The sequence below is a fragment of the Procambarus clarkii genome, chromosome 35 (assembly GCF_040958095.1).
Source record: "Procambarus clarkii isolate CNS0578487 chromosome 35, FALCON_Pclarkii_2.0, whole genome shotgun sequence".
Taxonomy (NCBI): Eukaryota; Metazoa; Arthropoda; class Malacostraca; order Decapoda; family Cambaridae; genus Procambarus; species Procambarus clarkii.
In genome coordinates, this window is record NC_091184.1 from 20,329,024 (window position 1) to 20,353,591 (window position 24,568).

General features: G+C 43.2%; 1 non-coding gene across 1 annotated transcript; it reads left to right on the plus strand.

The window, feature by feature from the left end:
- Positions 1-2,572: 2,572 nt before the first annotated feature.
- On the plus strand, positions 2,573-2,646 carry TRNAY-GUA (transfer RNA tyrosine (anticodon GUA)). Its single transcript has one exon. It is a non-coding gene; the product is annotated as a tRNA-Tyr (tRNA).
- Positions 2,647-24,568: the final 21,922 nt, after the last annotated feature.

Here is a 24,568-nt window from a genome sequence, read left to right on the forward strand (position 1 = left end):
GGTATGGGAGCCACCATGCCACGTCTGGCTTGCTGTGTTAGTCCTGGGGCCCTCAACCGTTCCTGGTATGGGAGCCACCATGCCCCGTCTGGCTTGCTGTGTTAGTCCTGTGGCCCTCAACCGTTCCTGGTATGGGAGCCACCATGCCCCGTCTGGCTTGCTGTGTTAGTCCTGGGGCCCTCAACCGTTCCTGGTATGGGAGCCGCCATGCCCCGTCTGGCTTGCTGTGTTAGTCCTGGGGCCCTCAACCGTTCCTGGTATGGGAGCCACCATGCCACGTCTGGCTTGCTGTGTTAGTCCTGGGGCCCTTAACCGTTCCTGGTATGGGAGCCGCCATGCCCCGTCTAGCTTGCTGTGTTAGTCCTGGGGCCCTCAACCGTTCCTGGTATGGGAGCCACCATGCCCCGTCTGGCTTGCTGTGTTAGTCCTGGGGCCCTCAACCGTTCCTGGTATGGGAGCCACCATGCCACGTCTGGCTTGTTGTGTTAGTCCTGGGGCCCTCAACCGTTCCTGGTATGGGAGCCACCATGCCCCGTTTGGCTTGCTGTGTTAGTCCTGGGGCCCCCAACCGTTCCTGGTATGGGAGCCACCATGCCACGTCTGGCTTGCTGTGTTAGTCCTGGGGCCCTCAACCGTTCCTGGTATGGGAGCCACCATGCCACGTCTGGCTTGCTGTGTTAGTCCTGGGGCCCTCAACCGTTCCTGGTATGGGAGCCACCATGCCCCGTCTGGCTTGCTGTGTTAGTCCTGGGGCCCTCAACCGTTCCTGGTATGGGAGCCACCATGCCCCGTCTGGCTTGCTGTGTTAGTCCTGGGGCCCCCAACCGTTCCTGGTATGGGAGCCACCATGCCACGTCTGGCTTGCTGTGTTAGTCCTGGGGCCCTCAACCGTTCCTGGTATGGGAGCCACCATGCCACGTCTGGCTTGCTGTGTTAGTCCTGGGGCCCTCAACCGTTCCTGGTATGGGAGCCACCATGCCCCGTCTGGCTTGCTGTGTTAGTCCTGGGGCCCTCAACCGTTCCTGGTATGGGAGCCACCATGCCCCGTCTGGCTTGTTGTGTTAGTCCTGGGGCCCTCAACCGTTCCTGGTATGGGAGCCACCATGCCCCGTCTGGCTTGCTGTGTTAGTCCTGGGGCCCTCAACCGTTCCTGGTATGGGAGCCACCATGCCCCGTCTGGCTTGCTGTGTTAGTCCTGGGGCCCTCAACCGTTCCTGGTATGGGAGCCACCATGCCACGTCTGGCTTGCTGTGTTAGTCCTGGGGCCCTCAACCGTTCCTGGTATGGGAGCCACCATGCCCCGTCTGGCTTGCTGTGTTAGTCCTGGGGCCCTCAACCGTTCCTGGTATGGGAGCCACCATGCCACGTCTGGCTTGTTGTGTTAGTCCTGGGGCCCTCAACCGTTCCTGGTATGGGAGCCGATTTAGTTCTGAGATGCTTTTTGTCGCTCTGTGTTGTACTTTCTCCACAGCAGATATGTTCTGAAGCTGAGGCCTCTATGCTTGATACAGCAGTCCAAATGTGGCCGCACCAGAGATGTTTACAGTTCAATAACTTTATTTTCCTTGAAAATAAAGTTGACTTTCTTATTAGAGTTCCCAATTGTTGTGCAACTTTCAATGACTGGTCCCCGTGCATGCAGTCCCCGTGGAGCAGTGGTGAAACAATAGTCCCCGCACTTCGCGAACAATTTAGTCTGAGTTCGTATCCTGGCCGGGGAGGATTGACTGGGTTCCAATCCTTAACTTTACTCCTCTCTTCACCCAGCAGTGAAATTATTTGACGGGTCGTATTCCGGAGTTAATAATTAAAATTAATATTAATCTTAGGACTTAGCCGTATTAGGATACAGGACCTGCCCGAGACGCAATACTTGCTAGTGGCTTTACAAGAATGTAAAAACTGGTGGACCATCCAAGTAGTAGGCGTCCATCTGTCTCAGGAGACTATGGAGTTGCGCTCTGGTTGTCGGTCTGGAGTGGCCTCTTCAGGGCGCAGAGCCAGGGTAGGTTGATACGGGGGAGAAGCTGTCACCCATGCAGCAGGTTCCCCTCTCCACAGCACAGAACGTCTCCATTGGAAAGGCAAACGCCAATAAGATTGGTTCCAGCGCCGTCGCAGGAACTGTTAGAACGAGGTTGAAGGCAACAAGGAACTGCCTCCAGGGGGCTCCAGCTCCGGAGTTAACCTCGAAGTTGGTACAAGAAGGCACAGGGACTCCAACCCCAGAGTCTTTTTTGTTGTTGTTACTCTTTTTTGTGGGGGGAAAGGAGGAAAATTAGGGAAGAAAGAAAAGGAGGAAACTTAGGAAAAATGGGGGAGCCATTGACAAGCTGCCGGCTTCCCGTCTCCGTCGTGACCACTAGACATAAGGTTACTTAGGCATTAGGACACTATAGGAATTATCATCATCAGGAAAATATCATCAAAGCAAATGGGGGACCGTCGACAAGCCGCCGGCCTCCTGTCCTCATCGAGGCCACTATTAGTAGCTCTCAAACTCAGATAATTATTACACTTCGATATCTAAGTAGTTCCGCCTTATTACAAATTTGTTTAGTACGTTCCTCGAGCCTCCGTGGCACAATTGGTTAGCGCGTTCGGCTGTAAACCGAAAGGTTGGTGGTTCGAGCCCACCCGGGGGCGATTATTTAGGCCAACTCTAGGGGTTGACCTCAGACAAGACCGACATAACACACTTGACAGCGATGTCACACTTGGCCCCGTGATCCAGCCCGTCCTCCTCAAGTCTCCCAACGTCAACAAACTCTCGCGCGTAAGTGACCTTATCCTAACACAACAGAGAACGGCACAGTATGTCAACGTCGCGACCCATCCTCCTGTTTACACAGTAGTTGTTGTATATGCTCCATAGTACAAACGTTGACGTACTAAGTCATTACATAATAGAACTTACTGATCACTTTATAGTCTGAATTCTTAATTATAGTCTTAATTATAGACTCTTTATAGTCGGAAGTGAAGTATATAGCACTAATCACTTTATAGTCTGAAAAAATAAAGCTAAAAAAAACATATATTCCTAGGTCTAGTATAGCACACATATATGTACGATATTAGGCCTCAGATTGCGCGTATTAGGCCTAGGAAGGTTCAGTTGGTTAAGGTTGTCTTTGTAATATAAATTCAAAACCTTTTCCGGTTTGTCTAAATTCAATAGTTAAGATTTCTTCTTTCTAATTGCGTTGTACGTTGATATATTTACTGTGGTCCTCATCGTTACTATAAGTACTACCAACACAAGAGGATGGGGCTGCAGTTTCACGAGCCGCTACCATTTTCTAGTACGACAATTGTTGGTCTTGGGAAGAGTATTCGTCAAAAGGCGCCGTTCTATTAGGAGGACGGGTTGAACATCTACATACCGAGTTTTGGCGGCATAACACAACAATTTAGAAAATAATATATAATTATAAACAGCCTCCCAGTCCTTTGGAGCTCATAAACTGTTTAATATGTATAAAGTCGCCAAAGACTGAGATAACATGTTCGTAAGTACTTGCGTAACTGACTGATGAATCTCGGTCCAGACACTAAATATAATTCTTATGCTTGGAATGTTTACATGCAAGAAGAGTTGCTATAGACCTCAACAAACACGACAGATCAGCCTCCAGGGCTGAGTGGATCCCATACTTATCCTGTAGACCCCATGTATACCTATCCTGTGAGCGTTAGTGCCTCCAATACATGTCCTGTTCATGAGTGGTAGTGAACCCATACCCATCGTGTGCAGCACTGATCACATACCCATGCTATGATGTATGTCATACGCAGCTGGCTGTGCACAGTAGCCATGATGTGCGCATCCCATGCGCAAGATCAGTACGTACTGGTGCGTTACTGCGCAGAAACAATGATACTTTTATTTATGAAGAAAATAATACCAATTATAATATTATAAAAGATGTATAAAATGTATCATCCAAATAACACCAGCAGCAGAGTGGCGCAGTGGAAGCGTGCTGGGCCCATAACCCAGAGGTCCGTAGATCGTAACTACGCTCTGCTACGAAGTTGTTTTAATGTTTTAATAATGTTTTTCCATTACAAATGTAGGTATAGCAGTGTCTTGCTACCCCCTTCAATATAAGTAATTACAAAGTATAGGTTGAGCTAGCTATATGTTAAAAATAAAGGCACAATAACGAATGTGGGAGATTTGTACCTGAATTTACCTGTCCCTAGTGTCCTCGTCGGATAGTAGAAGCCATCGGCTTGTCAAAGATCCCCCCCTCCTCCCCCCATGGTAAATGAGGATTTTTTCTGTTTGGATTTTGAACTGAAGTAATGTCTTGGTATTTAGCGACTTCGCCGGTTAGACAATTCCTTGGGATAACCCTAGGTTATAAATAAATAAATAAATGTTTATTCAGGTAAGGTACATACATACAAGAGGTCATACAAAAATCGATAGATTTATAGATAGAGCTAGTACATACAATGCCTAAAGCCACTATTACGCAAACGTTTTGGGCTGGAAAAACATTAAAGACTAAAACTTAATACTAATTGAGATTAAAGTATAAAATGTGTTGAGAACAATTAAAAATAAAAAAGGGGGAAACTTGGCTGAAAAAGCAGCACAAATACAATTAGGTCGACAAACAGTGTTGTTTGAAATCACCTAGAATGATGTGATTTTTGTTCAGATGTTATGTATGATAAGATTCCTTATCATAAATAAGTTATTAAGATCACTCTCCTCACTAAGCACCACAGTGGCTAGTCTCTTCCACCAGCCAACCCCCGGGTACGACGATTCCTCAACCCTTCCACGTCACAGGCAGACTAACACTCTCAGCAGTGTTCGTCCGGGGGCAACTCACAGCTTCTTCAGGAAACACATGGAGAGACTATGGCTGCCTTGGGTAGACTGATCCATCGTCCAATACAGCAGTCCCAGGTCGACTCTGTAATCAGACACGTCATTAGTGTTGGGGACACTCTAGGGCACCTCACTTACAGGCTTAGACACAAACGTCCACCTATCCACTCCATAGATGGCGTTGCTGTCTAAGCGCCACCTCACCAGAGGTCAGCAGCGGCTATGTTACGAGCTGATTAAGATGGGAATCCAGCCCCTGTGGCCGGTATATCCCGTCCTCACAAGATGGCATCGTCCATATGGAGAGGGTTTCGGGAGCAGACCCACAGATGGCATTGTCATCACCGCTCCGTGCTCGGACGCTGGACTCGGGTCCGTAACACTGCCAAACTTGTCAAAAAAATTTGAAAAACTAATCTATAAGCAGCTTTACTCTTATCTAGCCAAACACAATATACTTAGCCCTTGCCAATATGGCTTCAGACCCAAAAAAAAGCACTAACAATGCACTTATTAGTATGCTTAACTCGATTCATACAGCTCTTGATAAAAATGAGTTCCCTGTTGGGTTATTTGTGGACCTGCGTAAGGCTTTTGACACTGTCAACCACCAAAACCTTCTTCTTAAATTACATCATTATGGAGTCAGAGGACACTCCCTACAATACCTCAAATCCTACCTTACTGACAGGCTCCAGTATGTTTCTGTGAATAATTCAATTTCTCACACCCTACCCATCAACATTGGTGTTCCTCAGGGCAGCATACTTGACCCTCTCCTCTTTCTCATCTACATTAATGACCTTCCAAATGCCTCCCAACACCTCAAACCAATTCTATTTGCTGACGACGCAACCTTCATTTACTCCAGTCCTGACCCCCTTGCTCTAAATGCCACAGTAAATACTGAGCTAAATAAAGTCCATCTTTGGTTAACTGCCAACAAACTCACCCTTAACATTGACAAAACTTTCTATATTCTGTTTGGCAATAAATCCTCAAATCAAATAAATCTCAAAATAAACAATACCCAAATTTGTAACAAATTAGATGGCAAATTCCTTGGCATTCTCATTGACCACAAGCTGAATTTCCAGGGATACATTCTAAATATATCAAAAAAAGTTTAGAAAACTGTTGGCATTCTTTCTAAGATCAGATATTATGTACCCCGCCATGCCCTGGTGACTCTCTATTACTCCCTCATCTATCCTTATCTCAACTATGGTATTTGTGCTTGGGGCTCTACTACCCAAAATCATTTACGTCCTCTAATTACTCAACACAAAGCTGCTATTAGGACAATATCCAACTCTGGCCCCAGACATCACTCGGTACCCCTACTCAAATCTCTGAATATGTTAGACATTAAGTCACTGCACATTCTCTCATGTGTATTATACATATATAAAACACTAAACTGTAATGCCAATCCTGACCTCAAAAGCTTCATAGAAGGTTGTAACAGAACCCATGAGCACCACACCAGAAATAAATACAGTTTTGATATTCCTAGAGTGCGACTTAATCAAACTAGAAATGCTCAATAAATCAAGGGACCCAGATTGTGGAATGACCTTCCCAACCATGTTAAAGTTGACTTGACTTGACTTGACCATCAAGTTGACTATTTCCTTAACAGCATGAACTCCTGTATGCTAATCCCCACAATCACCAAACCTACCCGAGTCACTCAAACATCAGCCACTACCTTGGATCACATATGGACAAACATAACAGCTCCCCTTGTATCTGGTATAATCTACGACAGAACAACTGACCACTATCCTACCTTTCTCATAGCGAACATGGACATAACACCACCAAAAAACAAGAAACTTTCATTTAGGCTACACAGTGAATCAGCTTTAGGCAATCTTACAGATGCATTTCACAATATTAACTGGGATTCAAATCAAAATCAAAATCAAAATGTTTATTTAGGTAAGGTACATACATAAAAGAGATTTTACAAAGAGTGGTGGATTTATAGTTAGGGCTAGTACATACAATGCCTAAAGCCACTATTACGCAAAGCGTTTCGGGCATAAAAAACTTAAATGACTAAAGCTTAATACTAATAGAGCATAAAGAGTAAAATGAAAACATGGAAAGAAAACATAGCTGAAAAAGCAGCACAAATACAATTCTGTCGACAAACAGCGCTCTTTAAAAAAAAAAAAAAAAACAGACATTGGATGACATTAGAGGGGTAAGGAAGGTTATAGGGATTTTATTAGGTATAGCTTCGTTTTAATCTTAAACTGATTGAGAGAGGTACAGTCTTTAACATGGTTGGGAAGGTCATTCCACAATCTGGGTCCCTTGATTTGTAGAGCATTTCTAGTTTGATTAAGTCGTACTCTAGGAATATCAAAACTGTATTTATTTCTGGTGTGGTGCTCATGGGTTCTGTTACAACCTTCTATGAAGCTTTTGAGGTCAGGATTGGCATTACAGTTTAGCATTTTATATATGTATAATACACATGAAAGAATGTGCAGTGACTTAATGTCTAACATATTCAGAGATTTGAGTAGGGGTACCGAGTGATGTCTGGGGCCAGAGTTGGATATTGTCCTAATAGCAGCTTTGTGTTGAGTAATTAGAGGACGTAAATGATTTTGGGTAGTAGAACCCCAAGCACAAATACCATAGTTGAGATATGGATATTCTGAATTCAATAATACCCATGATATAAATTCATTAGCTAATCTCTTCCTCTCCAAAACTCTAAGCCTCTACAACCTTCATTGTCCCCTTCTTACCAAGCAAGTAACTGACAAAAGATTAAACAATCCATGGCTCACAAGTGGCATTCTCAACTCAGTCAACAAGAAACATGAATATGAAAAGAAACTTAGGATTGGCCTAGTTTCAAAGGAAGTAGCTAAAAGGTACTCATCAATGCTTACCAGTATCATAAGAAAGGCAAAACTTGCATATTATGTGAATAGATTCAATGAAGCAAAAGGCAACATGAAAAGCACTTGGAAAACAATCTCTAGTATCCTAGGAACTAAACAACACTCACATAACCAAATAAAACTCTACAAGGATGGGGATATACCGTCAACTGATTTAGAAATGGCAAATGAATTTAATAGTTTCTTTTCATCGGTTGGTGCTAATCTTGCCAGTAAAATCCCACAGACTCAGACACATATTAACACATATCTCTGAGGCAGCTATCCAAACTCTCTTCTCCTTTCACCAATCAGCCCGGAAGATGTTGTGTCCATCATACACTCTCTAAAAACCAAGGCAGGCAACACCAGTGAAATTCCGTCCATTGTGTACAAGAGCGCCTCCCATGCTCTTGCCCCACCCATAGCACTACTGTTCAACAAATCTATAGAGTGTCACACCTTCCGTGATATCCTCAAAAAAGCAGGAGTAACGCCAGTCCATAAAGAAGGCAATCCGGCGGACATAAACAATTATAGACCAATATCAAATCTACCCATTCTATCAAAAATATTTGAAAAAATTATTTACAAACAGCTCTATTCCTACCTCGTAAAATTCGACATACTCAGCCCCTGCCAGTTTGGCTTCCGGTCCCAAAAGAGCACCAACGATGCAATCATTAGTCTCCTTGACGTTAACTACTCAGCCCTTGACAAAAATGAGTTTCCGATTGGACTCTTCATTGACCTAAGAAAAGCCTTTGATACTGTTAATCACAACTACCTCTTACTTAAACTCCAGCATTATGGAATCCGAGGCTACATCCCTTGCCCTTGACTACATCCGATCCTATCTTAGTGACAGATACCAATATGTAACCATCAATGATACAACTTCTTCCACTCTACCAATTACCGTTGGAGTGCCACAGGGCAGCATCTTAGGACCTCTTCTATTTCTTATATATATATAAACGATCTGCCTAATGTCTCTAATATTCTCAAACCTATATTGTTTGCTGATGATACTACCATTATCTATTCAAACCTCAACCCACATACACTAAATAATGTTGTGAATAATGAATTAAAAAAAGTCCACTTATGGATGTCAACGAACAAACTAACATTAAACATCGAAAAGACTTACTACATCTTATTTGGAAGTAAATCATCAAATGCAATTCAGCTACAGATAGACAACATTAACATCAGTAATAAAAATGATGGCAAGTTTCTTGGCCTATTCCTAGACAAGAGACTCAACTTCAGCACCCACATTCAACACATAACTAAGAAAGTCTCTAAGACAGTTGGTATACTCTCCAAAATCAGATATTATGTTCCTAACTCTGCTCTCCTCTCACTATATTATGCACTAATCTACCCCTATCTTAATTATGGTATCTGTGCATGGGGGTCTACCACTGCAAACCACCTTAAGCCCATCATCACACAGCAAAAATCTGCTATCAGAATAATAACTAACTCTGCTTTCAGACAACACTCAGCTCCCTTGTTTAAATCCCTAAACTTGCTAAATATTAACTCCCTCCACACATTCTCTTGTGTCAACTACATTTACAAAACCCTGTTCTTAAATGCAAACCATGCTCTGAAACTCTCCCTGGAGAGATGTAATAGGACCCATTATCACCACACCAGAAATAAATATCTCTTTGATATCCCCAGGGTCAAACTTAATCTGTGTAAACACTCTATGCAAATTAAGGGACCTAGTCTATGGAACTCACTCCCTAGTGAATTGAAAACTGTAAAACTTTTGCCTTATTTAAAAGCAAAACCAAAAAGTACCTAACTTCATCTTCTTAGTTTCCTACACTGAGCTTTAAATTTGCTCTGTACCTAGTGTTACCCAATCTCCTAATTTTTATGTAATATCAAACAACCTTATCATTGTGTTCATTGCTGTCTTCTTTTATGTGCTAGCCATATGCTGTATTGTGACTACCAATTTTTGTCAACTACGATTCAAGCTGTCATTGCAATCAATCTTATATTGTTTCTGCTGTATTGTGCCTACCAATTTTTTGTCAACTACCATTCAAGCTGTCATTGCAATCATTCTTAGCTACCTATGTGCTTTAATATACTGTACCTACAATTTTCTCTCATCTTTTTTTTTTCATTTCATGTAATCTGTTATCATTTTTTTGTCTATAAATTTTGCAAGTATTTACCTCCTTAAAATTTTCTTAGATTAAGGACCTGCTCGAAACGCTGCGCGTGCTAGTGGCTTTACAAGACTGTAATTACCATATTTGTATCCTCACATTCCTTATGTACATTCTTGTATATGCATAAATAAATAAATAAATAAATAAATGTGAGTTTTCCCCACAATTGGGAACCTAGCTTGTGGACCCCAGGTTGGGAACCTAGCTTGTGGACCCCAGGTTGGGAACCTAGCTTGTGGACCCCAGGTTGGGAACCTAGCTTGTGGACCCCAGGTTGGGAACCTAGCTTGTGGACCCCAGGTTGGGAACCTAGCTTGTGGACCCCAGGTTCAGAACCTAGCTTGTGGACCCCAGGTTCGGAACCTAGCTTGTGGACCCCAGGTTCGGAACCTGGCTTGTGGACCCCAGGTTCGGAACCTGGCTTGTGGACCCCAGGTTGGGAACCTAGCTTGTGGACCCCAGGTTGGGAACCTAGCTTGTGGACCCCAGGTTGGGAACCTGGCTTGTGGACCCCAGGTTGGGAACCTAGCTTGTAGACCCCAGGTTGGGAACCTAGCTTGTGGACCCCAGGTTGGGAACCTAGCTTGTGGACCCCAGGTTGGGAACCTAGCTTGTGGACCCCAGGTTGGGAACCTAGCTTGTGGACCCCAGGTTGGGAACCTAGCTTGTGGACCCCAGGTTGGGAACCTAGCTTGTGGACCCCAGGTTCGGAACCTCTGCTGTTAATGATAAAGGAACTGTCAAAAATACAATTCTTATGCTCTTATATTGTCCCACAAACCACTTGCCTCACACTAAGCTTCTCTACCAGACACATGTTCTCTTTACACACACCAACAACTCTTAATGCTCGTTTTGTCTAACATACGACAAATTATATAATAGTTATTGTAACAAGTTGGCAACTAAAACAGTCGCTGGAGCCTTCCAATCATCTCGTAAGTATTGACATCAATCTAAGTAACAAGTCATTTTCCAAACCAAAATGTATAATAATAATGTTAAATATAATAATAACTCTTAAGATGATTACAAAAAAGAAATAAAGTTTACGTCTTTAAATATATTTTATATTAGTGATATTTATGTTATTGTCTTATATAACAAAGTTAACGGAAAAAAAGCAGTCGGTCTAAATAAGATCATGATATTCTTAATTTAGTATTTATATTCCATTATAACATTTTTGGGTCCTTCGTAAGGGATCAAATAGTTGTAAAATGTATTATTGTTAATATATGAATGAAATTTAGCAAAGTAATTCACTATTACGGGCCCGAATAGCTGAGTGGACAGGGCTCGGGATTCGTAGACATAAGGTTCAGGGTTCGATCCCCGAGGGAGGCGAAAACAAATGGGCAGAGTGTCTTTCGCCCTGATGCACCTGTTCACCTAGCAGTAAATAGGTACCTGGTAGTTAGACAGCTGCTACGGGTTGCTTCCTGGGGATGACATAAGATAACCTTATGATAACCTCAAGATAACGTCATCTCAAGATAACCACCATAGCCAGTGTGTGTGTCTAAAAGGTCTCTATGTCTGAGTGGGAAAATATTCCTAAGAAGTTAATATTGTCTTCCATGTTTAGTGAAGTGTTACTCACCAACATTACTGATCAATGTCGGTGGTGTGGTTTAGTGAAGTGTTACTCACCAACATTACTGATCAATGTCGGTGGTGTGGTTTAGTGAAGTGTTACTCGCCAACATTACTGATCAATGTCGGTGGTATGGTTTAGTGAAGTGTTACTCGCCAACATTACTGATCAATGTCGGTGGTATGGTTTAGTGAAGTGTTACTCACCAACATTACTGATCAATGTCGGTGGGATGGTTTAGTGAAGTGTTACTCACCAACATTACTGATCAATGTCGGTGGTATGGTTTAGTGAAGTGTTACTCACCAACATTACTGATCAATGTCGGTGGTATGGTTTAGTGAAGTGTTACTCGCCAACATTACTGATCAATGTCGGTGGTATGGTTTAGTGAAGTGTTACTAGCCAACATTACTGATCAATGTCGGTGGTGTGGTTTAGTGAAGTGTTACTCGCCAACATTACTGATCAATGTCGGTGGTATGGTTTAGTGAAGTGTTACTCGCCAACATTACTGATCAATGTCGGTGGTATGGTTTAGTGAAGTGTTACTCACCAACATTACTGATCAATGCCGGTGGTATGGTTTAGTGAAGTGTTACTCACCAACATTACTGATCAATGTCGGTGGTATGGTTTAGTGAAGTGTTACTCACCAACATTACTGATCAATGTCGGTGGTATGGTTTAGTGAAGTGTTACTCGCCAACATTACTGATCAATGTCGGTGGTATGGTTTAGTGAAGTGTTACTCACCAACATTACTGATCAATGTCGGTGGGATGGTTTAGTGAAGTGTTACTCACCAACATTACTGATCAATGTCGGTGGTATGGTTTAGTGAAGTGTTACTCACCAACATTACTGATCAATGTCGGTGGTATGGTTTAGTGAAGTGTTACTCGCCAACATTACTGATCAATGTCGGTGGTATGGTTTAGTGAAGTGTTACTCACCAACATTACTGATCAATGTCGGTGGGATGGTTTAGTGAAGTGTTACTCACCAACATTACTGATCAATGTCGGTGGTATGGTTTAGTGAAGTGTTACTCACCAACATTACTGATCAATGTCGGTGGTATGGTTTAGTGAAGTGTTACTCGCCAACATTACTGATCAATGTCGGTGGTATGGTTTAGTGAAGTGTTACTCACCAACATTACTGATCAATGTCGGTGGTATGGTTTAGTGAAGTGTTACTCGCCAACATTACTGATCAATGTCGGTGGTATGGTTTTGTGAAGTGTTACTCACCAACATTACTGATCAATGTCGGTGGGATGGTTTAGTGAAGTGTTACTCGCCAACATTACTGATCAATGTCGGTGGGATGGTTTAGTGAAGTGTTACTCGCCAACATTACTGATCAATGTCGGTGGTATGGTTCTGATCCTTTGTAAACAAGAGGTTGTAACTTGCTGTAATGATCTCTAATTAATTGTCTTCCACCTCCAACTGATCTTATTTATACTTGGTGGTACAGGTGAAGAGGACTTGTGACTCCTGTTAGCAAGGCTGACAGCTCTTCCTTCCCATTGTTCATGATAAGTCTTGTCTTCTTGTTCTCCTTAGAACACTATCTCCCAATCCTGGTACCCAATTACTTCTCGAAGAACAAAAGTGAACAGTTCCATGGGAGCTATCATCGGGAAAGCACCAAGCCATTACGACTATATAGCACTAGGAAGGGGTCAGGATTAGGGATGGGACGGGGGGAAGGAATGGTGCCCAACTGCTGGGAAGGGGGTCAGGATAAGGATTAGTGATGGAACGGAGGGAAGGAATGGTGCCTAATCACTTGGACGGTCGGGGATTGAACGTGGACCTGTATGAAGCCAGACTGTCGCTCTACCCTCCAATCATCACTCTTCACGACTCTAACCCAGACTAATTGCACCACTTATAAGAACAATTGTAACTTCGTTGTCTTAAAGGCTACTCCGCCCAACCACTTGGGCTGGACGGAAGAGCGACGGTCTCTTCATGCATGCCTGCGTTCAATCCCCGATCGTCAAAACGGTTGGGCACTAATCTAATCCCCACCCACCTCCGTTCCATCGCAAATATCTTGTCCTGACCCCTTCTAAGTGGTAGTTCCCTTCCCTTAAGGCTGTTCCAACTCTCCCACGATCATCTACTGATCTGTCACAGTAGATAAGGTGTGTGTGCTCAGTACTATTGATAAAGAGGTCAGTGTGATTTTTGACAGCAGTCCATTCACCTGGGCTCTAGGAGACTCGAACCATGGACCCCACATGTGTGAGGACAACCTCTACCAACTGGGCTATTAAGAAGTCTTAATAAGGAAAGTTTCCAGCAGCAACATCCTGCTGCCTAACTGAAATTTTCGACTTTCTTTTTATCTGACAAAATTTCCTAGTAGACAACGACACGATATTATGGAAAAAGATTCTTTTCTAGATAGATATATTAGAGTATTTACACTATAACAGGGGAAGGTTTTGGTTGTGTTCCATACATAGTTTTTGAATTACAAACATTTAACAAGTGATTGTGAAGAAGATTTACAAAGGTGATTACAAATTTACCAAGGAGGATTACTGAAGATTAAAGTTTGATTACAAAGGAGGTACACTGCTGCTTCCTGGGGATGTGTAACAAAAAAGGAGGCCTGGTCGAGGACCGGGCCGCAGGGATGCTGAGCCCCACGACCCAGGATAATAGGTGGCGTATTGTGTCTTATCCTTAAGGTGGATAATAGGTGGCGTATTGTGTACTGTCCACGACACTGGACAATTGGTAGCGTATTGTGTCTTATCCTTAAGGTGGACAATAGGTGGCGTATTGTGTACTGTCCACGACACTGGACAATAGGTGGCGTATTGTGTCTTATCCTTAAGGTGGACAATAGGTGGCGTATTGTGTACTGTCCACGACACTGGACAATTGGTGGCGTATTGTGTCTTATTCTTAAGGTGGACAATAGGTGGCGTATTGTGTACTGTCCACGACACTGGACAATAGGTGGCGTATTGTGTACTGTCCACGACACTGGACAATAGGTGGCGTATTGTGTACTGTCCACGACACTGGACAATTGCTGGCGTATTGTGTACTGTCCACGACACTGGACAATAGGTGGCGTATTGTGTACTGTCCACGACACTGGACAATTGGTGGCGTATTGTGTACTGTCCACGACACTGGACAATTGGTGGCGTATTGTGTACTGTCCACGACACTGGACAATAGGTGGCGTATTGTGTACTGTCCACGACACTGGACAATAGGTGGTGTATTGTGTACTGTCCACGACACTGGACAATAGGTGGCGTATTGTGTACTGTCCACGACACTGGACAATTGCTGGCGTATTGTGTACTGTCCACGACACTGGACAATAGGTGGTGTATTGTGTACTGTCCACGACACTGGACAATAGGTGGCGTATTGTGTACTGTCCACGACACTGGACAATTGCTGGCGTATTTTGTACTGTCCACGACACTGGACAATTGGTGGCGTATTTTGTACTGTGCACGACACTGGAGAATAGGTGGCGTATTGTGTACTGTCCACGACACTGGTCAATTGCTGGCGTATTGTGTACTGTCCACGACACTGGACAATAGGTGGCGTATTGTGTACTGTCCACGACACTGGAGAATAGGTGGCGTATTGTGTACTGTCCACGACACTGGACAATTGGTGGCGTATTGTGTCTTATCCTTAAGGTAGACAATAGGTGGCGTATTGTGTACTGTCCACGACACTGGACAATTGGTGGCGTATTGTGTCTTATCCTTAAGGTGGACAATAGGTGGCGTATTGTGTACTGTCCACGACACTGGACAATTGGTGGCGTATTGTGTCTTATCCTTAAGGTGGACAATAGGTGGCGTATTGTGTACTGTCCACGACACTGGACAATTGGTGGCGTATTGTGTCTTATCCTGAAGGTGGACAATAGGTGGCGTATTGTGTACTGTCCACGACACTGGACAATAGGTGGCGTATTGTGTACTGTCCACGACACTGGACAATAGGTGGCGTATTGTGTACTGTCCACGACACTGGACAATTGGTGGCGTATTGTGTACTGTCCACGACACTGGACAATAGGTGGCGTATTGTGTACTGTCCACGACACTGGACAATAGGTGGTGTATTGTGTACTGTCCACGACACTGGACAATAGGTGGCGTATTGTGTACTGTCCACGACACTGGACAATTGCTGGCGTATTGTGTACTGTCCACGACACTGGACAATAGGTGGTGTATTGTGTACTGTCCACGACACTGGACAATAGGTGGCGTATTGTGTACTGTCCACGACACTGGACAATTGCTGGCGTATTGTGTACTGTCCACGACACTGGACAATTGGTGGCGTATTTTGTACTGTGCACGACACTGGAGAATAGGTGGCGTATTGTGTACTGTCCACGACACTGGTCAATTGCTGGCGTATTGTGTACTGTCCACGACACTGGACAATAGGTGGCGTATTGTGTACTGTCCACGACACTGGACAATTGGTGGCGTATTGTGTCTTATCCTTAAGGTAGACAATAGGTGGCGTATTGTGTACTGTCCACGACACTGGACAATTGGTGGCGTATTGTGTCTTATCCTTAAGGTGGACAATAGGTGGCGTATTGTGTACTGTCCACGACACTGGACAATTGGTGGCGTATTGTGTCTTATCCTTAAGGTGGACAATAGGTGGCGTATTGTGTACTGTCCACGACACTGGACAATTGGTGGCGTATTGTGTCTTATCCTGAAGGTGGACAATAGGTGGCGTATTGTGTACTGTCCACGACACTGGACAATAGGTGGCGTATTGTGTACTGTCCACGACACTGGACAATAGGTGGCGTATTGTGTACTGTCCACGACACTGGACAATTGGTGGCGTATTGTGTACTGTCCACGACACTGGACAATTGCTGGCGTATTGTGTACTGTCCACGACACTGGACAATAGGTGGCGTATTGTGTACTGTCCACGACACTGGACAATAGGTGGCGTATTGTGTACTGTCCACGACACTGGACAATTGCTGGCGTATTGTGTACTGTCCACGACACTGGACAATAGGTGGCGTATTGTGTACTGTCCACGACACTGGACAATTGCTGGCGTATTGTGTACTGTCCACGACACTGGACAATTGGTTGCGTAATGTGTCTTATCCTTAAAGTGGACCATAGGTTGCGTATACAAATACAAAATACAAATACAAATATTTATTCAGGTACAGTACATACATACAAGGTGAGATACAACGTTGATGGATTTATAGATAGAGCTTGTACATACAATGCCTAAAGCCACTATTACGCAAAGCGTTTCGGGCAGGAAAAACACTAAACCAAACTTAATACTAATTGAGATTAAAGTATAAATTGTGTTGAGAAAAATAAGAAAAAATGGAAAAAAGGAGGGTGGGGGGGGGGTAAAACATGGCAGAAAAAAAAACAAAAATACAATTTGGTCAACAAACAGCATTGTTTAAGGTGCTGCCATCTGTGTCTTAGGTTGACATTAATAAGTTTTCTCCAAAATTGGCACCCTTACAGATAGGCTTATGTGCAGTCAGGTGTATAAGTTTCATGCAAATCGTCCGATAAAAAAAAATTAAAAAAAAAATTGAAAAAAAAATAACTTAAATGTTTTTCTAATAAAACTAATTATAATATTTTTTTAATGTATGCTATTGTGATAGCAAAGAGTCAAAGACTTTATTATTTTCTTATGTATTTTCAACTGACATAAGCGTTTGAATACCTTCTACATTTTTATTCAAATTACATGAAACTTACACCTTATATGTAAAGTGTATGTATCTAAACTCCCAACTTATGGTTTGTTCCTAAGTTCATTTATTGATTTTATAATAGCAATAAACATGACATATTTGCATAATTTTTTGGGGGAACTTTGAATATTTGTATTAAGAAAACTAAAGATGTTTTGGAAACTCCATAAGTTACGAACCTTTATTATATGCTAATGTATCAGAAAAGTGCCATAGAATGATTATATCTGAAAGGTGTGTTGTTTTATTCAAACTTAAAAATGTGTAAAATTCGTTGAAAAAAAAAAAATTCTCCCTTGCTATTTACGCTGCAGTACTGAAACTTGGAACAATTGCCGCGCTCTTCATACACAACTAGTGAAAAAATATTAATAATAATAATAATAATAATAATAATAATAATAATAATAATAATAATAATAATAATAATTTTTATTTAGGTAAAGGTACATACATAAAGAGATTTTACAAAGTTTGTTGGCTTTATAGATAGAGCTAGTACATACAATGCGCAAAGCCACTATTACGCAAAGCGTTTCGGGCAGGAAAAAACACTAATGACTCAAGCTTAAAACTAATGGGTAAAAAGAATAAAATGTGTTGAGTACAAATAAAAATAGAAGTAAAAGAGGGGGGAACATTGTTGAAAAAGCAGCACAAATACAATTACAAATTATTAAAGAAAATTACATTCAAACAGCTTTGAATTGAAAGACAAAAAAAAAAAAAAAAAACATAAATGGGTTGACAACAGAGGGGTAAGGTAGGTTACAGGGAATTTATTAGGTATAGTTTCGTTTTTAACTTAAACTGGTTGAGAGAGGTACAGTCTTTAACATGGTTGGGAAGGTCATTCCACATTCTGGGCCCCTTGATTTGTAGAGCATTTCTGGTTTGATTAAGTCGTACTCTAGGAATATCAAAACTGTATTTATTTCTAGTGTGGTGCTCATGGGTTCTGTTACAACCTTCTATGAAGCTTTTGAGATCAGGATTGGCATTATAGTTTAGCGTTTTATATATGTATAATACACATGAGAGAATGTGCAGTGACTTAATGTCTAACATATTCAGAGATTTGAGTAGGGGTACCGAGTGATGTCTGGGGCCAGAATTGGATATTGTCCTTATAGCAGCTTTGTGTTGAGTAATTAGAGGACGTAAGTGATTTTGGGTAGTAGAGCCCCAAGCACAAATACCATAGTTGAGATATGGATAGATAAGGGAGTAATAGAGAGTCACCAGGGCAGGGCGTGGTACATAATATCTGATCTTAGAAAGAATGCCCACAGTTTTTGAAACTTTTTTTGATATGTTTAGAATGTGTCCCTGGAAATTCAGCTTGTGGTCAATGAGAATGCCAAGGAATTTGCCATCTAATTTGTTACAAATTTGGGTATTGTTTATTTTGAGATTTATTTGATTAGAGGATTTATTGCCAAACATAATATAGAAAGTTATGTCAATGTTAAGGGTGAGTTTGTTGGCAGTTTGTTGGCAGTTTGTTGGTGAGTTTGTTGGTATTGGTTGACATTGAACAACTTTTCCAAAACCAAAGTAATGCTTCCTGTGTATTGCTTCCTCTTGGAATATCAAATAGGTATTTGTTTCTGGTGTGGTGCTCATGGGATCTGTTACAACCTTCTAGGTAGCTTTTAAGGACAGGATTGACATTAGTTCAGCGTTTTATATATATAAAATACACATGAGAGGATGTGCAGGAACTTAATATCTAACATAATGGGAGATTTGAGTAGGGGTACCGAGTGATGTCTGGGGCCAGAGTTGGATATTGTCTTAATAGCAGCTTTGTGTTGAGTAATTAGAGGACGTAAATGATTTTGGGTAGTAGAACCCCAAGCACAAATACCATAGTTGAGATAAGGATAGATGAGGGAGTAATAGAGCGTCTCCAGGGCAGGGCGGGGTACATAATATCTGATCTTAGAAAGAATGCCAACAGTTTTTGAAACTTTTTTTGATATATGTAGAATGTGTCCCTGGAAATTCAGCTTGCGGTCAATGAGAACGCCAAGGAATTTGTCATCTACTTTGTTACAAATTTGGGTATTGTTAATCCTGAGATTTATTTGATTTGAGGATTTATTGCCAAACAAAATATAGAAAGTTTTGTCAATATTGAGGGTGAATTTGTTGGCAGTTAGCCAGTGATGGACTTTATTTAGCTCAGTATTCACTGTGACATTTAGAGCAAGGGGGTCAGGACTGGAGTAAATGAAGGTCGTGTCGTCAGCAAAAAGAATTGGTTTGAGATGTTGGGAGGCATTTGGAAGGTCATTAATGTAGATGAGAAAGAGGAGAGGGCCAAGTATGCTGCCCTGGGGAACACCAATGTTGATGGGTAGGGTGGGAGAAATTGAATTATTCACAGAAACATACTGGAGCCTGTCAGTAAGGTAAGACTTAATGTACTGCAGGGAGTGACCTCTGACTCCATAATGTTGTAATTTAAGAAGAAGGTTTTGGTCGTTAACAGTGTCAAAAGCCTTATGCAGGTCCACAAATAACCCAACAGGGAACTCATTTTTATCAAGAGCTGTATGTATCAAGTTAATCATACTAATAAGTGCAGCGTTAGTGCTTTTTTGGGGTCTGAAGCCATATTGACAAGAGCTAAGTATATTGTGTTTGGCTAGATAAGAGTAAAGCTGCTTATAGATTAGTTTTTCAAATATTTTTGACAAGTTTGGCAGAATTGATATAGGTCTGAAGTTGTTAACATCAGTGGGATCCCCACATTTGTGGACAGGGGTTACTCTCGCATTTTTTAGAATATCTGGAAAGGTTTGGAGTTCAATGACTTGTTGAAGAGCAATGCAATGGCAGGAGCTAAAAATCTGGAGGCTTTTTTGTAAATAAGAGTTGGTATCTCCTCAAGGGCACTAGACTTGGTTTTAAGGGAAAGGATTATGTCAGTAACATCAATGGAATTAGTAGGCATTAGGTACAGAGACTGTGGATAGTTACCTGTAAGATAGTCCTGAATATTAGTGTTATACTCAAATTGTTTGACGGTTGAAGTCTTTTTTTACACCAATTCCTCTTAAATAACAGTACAACACACACAATGATCAGTTGATACTTGCGACGATGACTGACGACGATTGCAGTAGCTTGAAACACTCACAAGACTTGATGCTGTCGGCGTTGGTGAAGGTGGTGGTGGGTGATGCAGGTCCCAAGATGGCGCGGGAAATTAAAAAATCGCTGGCGGCGAATTACTCTTCCCTCGCTGATGAAATTTCGTTCTCACTTGTAAATGCTGCGCCTTACTTTTGAAATCGTCGACCTAGAGTAGTGGCTGATAGCAGGACCCCGGACTGGCACAATAATTGATGCGTGGGTGGCAGGATAGCGGCTTATGGCGACAGCTGGAACACAAGGCGGTGTGGGTACTTGGAATTTCGTTTCCAGAAAAATAATTCTGGATCCCACTGCTGCTACCAGTATTCGTTGCCGTCTTTGGTTGAATGTTGGTTGTAGTTATACACAGCAGACACTTCAGTAGTTTTATTGAGTGAGGCAACAAGGTGTATAACTGGCCAGCCGAGGTCCTACCTACTCTGGGTCTGTGAGAATACTGCGGCCTGCTGGGAGCACGGCTGGTGACTCTCTGTCTGGGATGACGTCAGAGGCCTACTCGCCTGTGATTGGTTATGTTTCAACCGTCATACAATTTGAGTATAACATTAGTACTGGAAGATGGAATATCATTTGCAAGGGATGACCCAATGGAAGAGAAGAACCTATTGAACTAAAGAGCAGTGTCAGAGGCTGAAAGCAGACCATCATTATTGGACAGGAGTATTGGTTTGTTATTTAAAATCTTCTTTGATCCCATTATTTGTGAAATTGTGCTCCATGTTTTCTTAATATTGCCCTTTGTGTGGGTAAATTTATCTTCGTAGTATTTAATTTTGGCTCTTCTAATTATTTTAGATAGCAATGATGAGTAATTCTTTGAAAATTCTTTGGAGACGATTCCTAACCTATACTTCTTCTCAAGGTCATGTTTTTTATTAATGAATTTAGGTATTCCCTTTGTAAGCCAGGGATTGTTTAGCCTTTTAGTTGTGACTTGTTTCGTTAGCATAGGACAGTGGGTGTTATAAAGGCTGAGAGTTTTTTGAAGAAAAGATTGCACTGCTAGGTTGATGTCCCATATGTTACCTAATTCGGTCTCTTAGTTGACATTAGCAGCAGCAGCTATAAAATTGCCTATTGCAGTTTCATTGTACAGCCTAAAGCTTATCTCCCTTGTCTCTAGAGGTGGTTTGTTAATGTTAGTTAAGAGAAATGTGGGGTAATGGTCTGTAGTGTTATCGGTGATTATCCCTGAAGTAAGCGGAGAGGTTATGTTGGTGCAGATGTGATCAAGAGCCGTGGCAGTACTATCAGTGATTCTAGTAGGTCTAGTGATTAAGGGTATGAGGAAGCAGGAATTCATACAGTTGAGGAAGCTGGCAGCAGTAGGGTTTTCAGGCTCGCAGAGGTCAATATTAAAGTCCCCCTGCGATAATTAGATAGCTTTGGTTCAGTCTGTTACCTTGTATTAGATTTCTAAGGTTAGAGTTGAATTCGGACACATCAGTGTTAGGAATTCTATAGACTGCTCCAACAGTCAGGACAGACTCAGCACCCTTGACTGAAACTGGCGAAGATATACTCCCCACAGCAGTCTCTAGTTCTAATTACTTTTAAGCATGCCAGTTCTTGGTTCTTCTTCCGATTTTACAGACTCAGTAAATACTGAGACGTGCACAGAGAGAGATGGCAAAGCATTTCATAATGAATGCCATCGGAGCCCACTGCTGTAGAACCACAGAGGACTAGGGCAGACTGAAGCTCAGAGAGAGAGAAGGGATCATTATAGGGAAGGCGAAGATGAGTACAGAAATTTAAAGGACGAGATTCAAGAATAGGCTTACGAAGAAGGAAGGATTGGGGAAGATGAGAACCAGAACTAACATGAAAAGTGGGAACCCAGTTCGGTAACGACCTGCAATGGGTCCGCCACAAAAACACCACGGAGGCAAAGGACCAGCGAGACATCGGGAACTTACGCGGGTAAGTTCGTAATCTTGCGAATACGCTTCCAGACCAGTGGTAGAGGAGTTTTGGACATAACGGTGGAGACATAAGACATCCAGCAAGCACGTTTAGATGAACAGATGGTCCTACGGGCCACCACACTCGCCTTTCGAAACAAAAGAAAAGACTCAACTTTCTGCCGGCGGCGATGTCTCTTCCAGGCTGCACGCTTACAGCAGACAGCCCGAGTACAGTCCACATTCCACCAGGAAACGCACTTCCGCATTCCCCAAGAGGAAGAGCAAGGAATAGAGTGGAGGGCAGCATCAAAGACAGTGTCATGAAAAAGAAGGAGGGCATGAGGGAGAGGCAGAATGGAGAGGTCGGAAATAGTAACATGGAGAGTAAAGAGGCACCAGTCACCCTCTGCAAACCGCTACTAGGGAAGGAGAGAGGAGGGTGAAAAGACAAAAAACTAACAAGGACAGGAAAATGGTCACTGCCATGGAAGCCATCAACGACCCTCCACCCAAAATCTAAAGAAAGGGATGACGAGCACAGAGAAAGATCGAGACAGGAAAGGGAGCAAGTCCGAGAGTCCAAATGAGTGGGCTCACCAGAATTAAGAGGGGACAGGGAAGAAGAGAGGAAAGGAGGCGACCCTGGGTGTTTGTCAGCACATCACCCCAAAGGGCATGACGACAATTGAAATCACCCAGCAGGAGCACAGGTTCTGGCAAGGTGTCTAGGAGGTGTTTAAGATCGGGAAGAGAAAGTGGGACAGTGGGGAGGAGATAAATGGAACAAACCACGTACCATTTACGCACAAAGACACACGCAGCAGAACAAAGGAGAGGCGAGGAAAAAAGTAAGGGGACGAAGGGAACATCTGAGTGAATCAAGAGAGCAGAAGAGTTATGGGCCCCAGCAACAGCTGGTGGGGGGGGGGGTGAGAGAAGAGAATAGCCACGGAAGCGACCAGGACGAGCACCAAACATCGGCTCCTGGAGACAGACACAAAGGGGCGAAAACTGTGAAATTAGAAGTTGGAGGTCAAGGAAATTGGTGTATTATCCACGGATGTTCCACGGAAGAATAGGCATTGGCAAAAAGAGAAAGGATTGCAACAGAGATCAAAGAAGAAACAAAGGTGAAAAGAGAATACAGCACGTGAAAGAAGCACAGGGTCAGGATCAGCGAAGTCAGGGTTAGGAGGCATGGGTAAACTGAGTAAAGAAGGAGGGAAAGAAGTGGGAGGACAGACCAGAGGTGGACGAACAGGGTCTGGAGGAGGAAAAGGAAGAGGAGGAGGAGGAGGAGGGGCAGAAAGAGGGGAACGCACCTCAGCAAGGGCAGTATCCGAGACAGAACCGGGGGCTAAACAAACCCCCACAGTAGGAACAGGGAGCTCCACCACCGAAGCGGGAGGGGAAGGAACGAAAGAATCAGAGATAGGGGGTTGAGAAGAAAGTGAAGCCTTCTTACCTACCGGGAAGGAGGAAGGAGAGGAGCCAGGTTTCCGCTTCTGACTCAAAGAGACTGGTTTCCCAGCAGCAATGTACTGGGCAACAGACTCCAGCATCTCGAAAGTAGAAGAAGAGCGCGAGCAAACAACATGACCACAAGGAGAGCAATGGACATCGGCCCGCACTGTCAGGTGGCGTGGTGAGCCAAGAGACGGAGGAGAATGACGGGAAGGAAGACCAAAAGGAGAGGAGAAAGAAGACACAGGAGACATGACATACTGGGTAGAAAGAAGGGATACCCTAGACAGAGAACCAGAAGGGGAGAGGACCCTCTGGGACAAAACGGAGGGAAACAAGGGAGGTGGTGGTGGGTGTGTTCGGGTCTAAGGCTTGGAAACAGTTGTGAGACTGAGTAAGGTGGGAAGGACGAGGAGAGGAAGAGCGTACCACGCGAGCATAGGATACGCCAGCGAAGGAGGGGAGACAAAGAACTTAGCGCCGAACCTCAGGAAAAGACAAATGGTCCCGGTGCTTCAAGTTGAGGACAGCCGCCTCAAGTTTGTAACGTATACACGTGCGGGAGAAGGTAGGGTTGGCCTCACCGCAATTGAGGCAGCGGACCTAGGGAGAAGTGCACTCCAACTTAGAGTGACCCTCGCCTCCACACATGGGACAGAGAGAGACAGGACTAGAGCATTTGAGGGCAC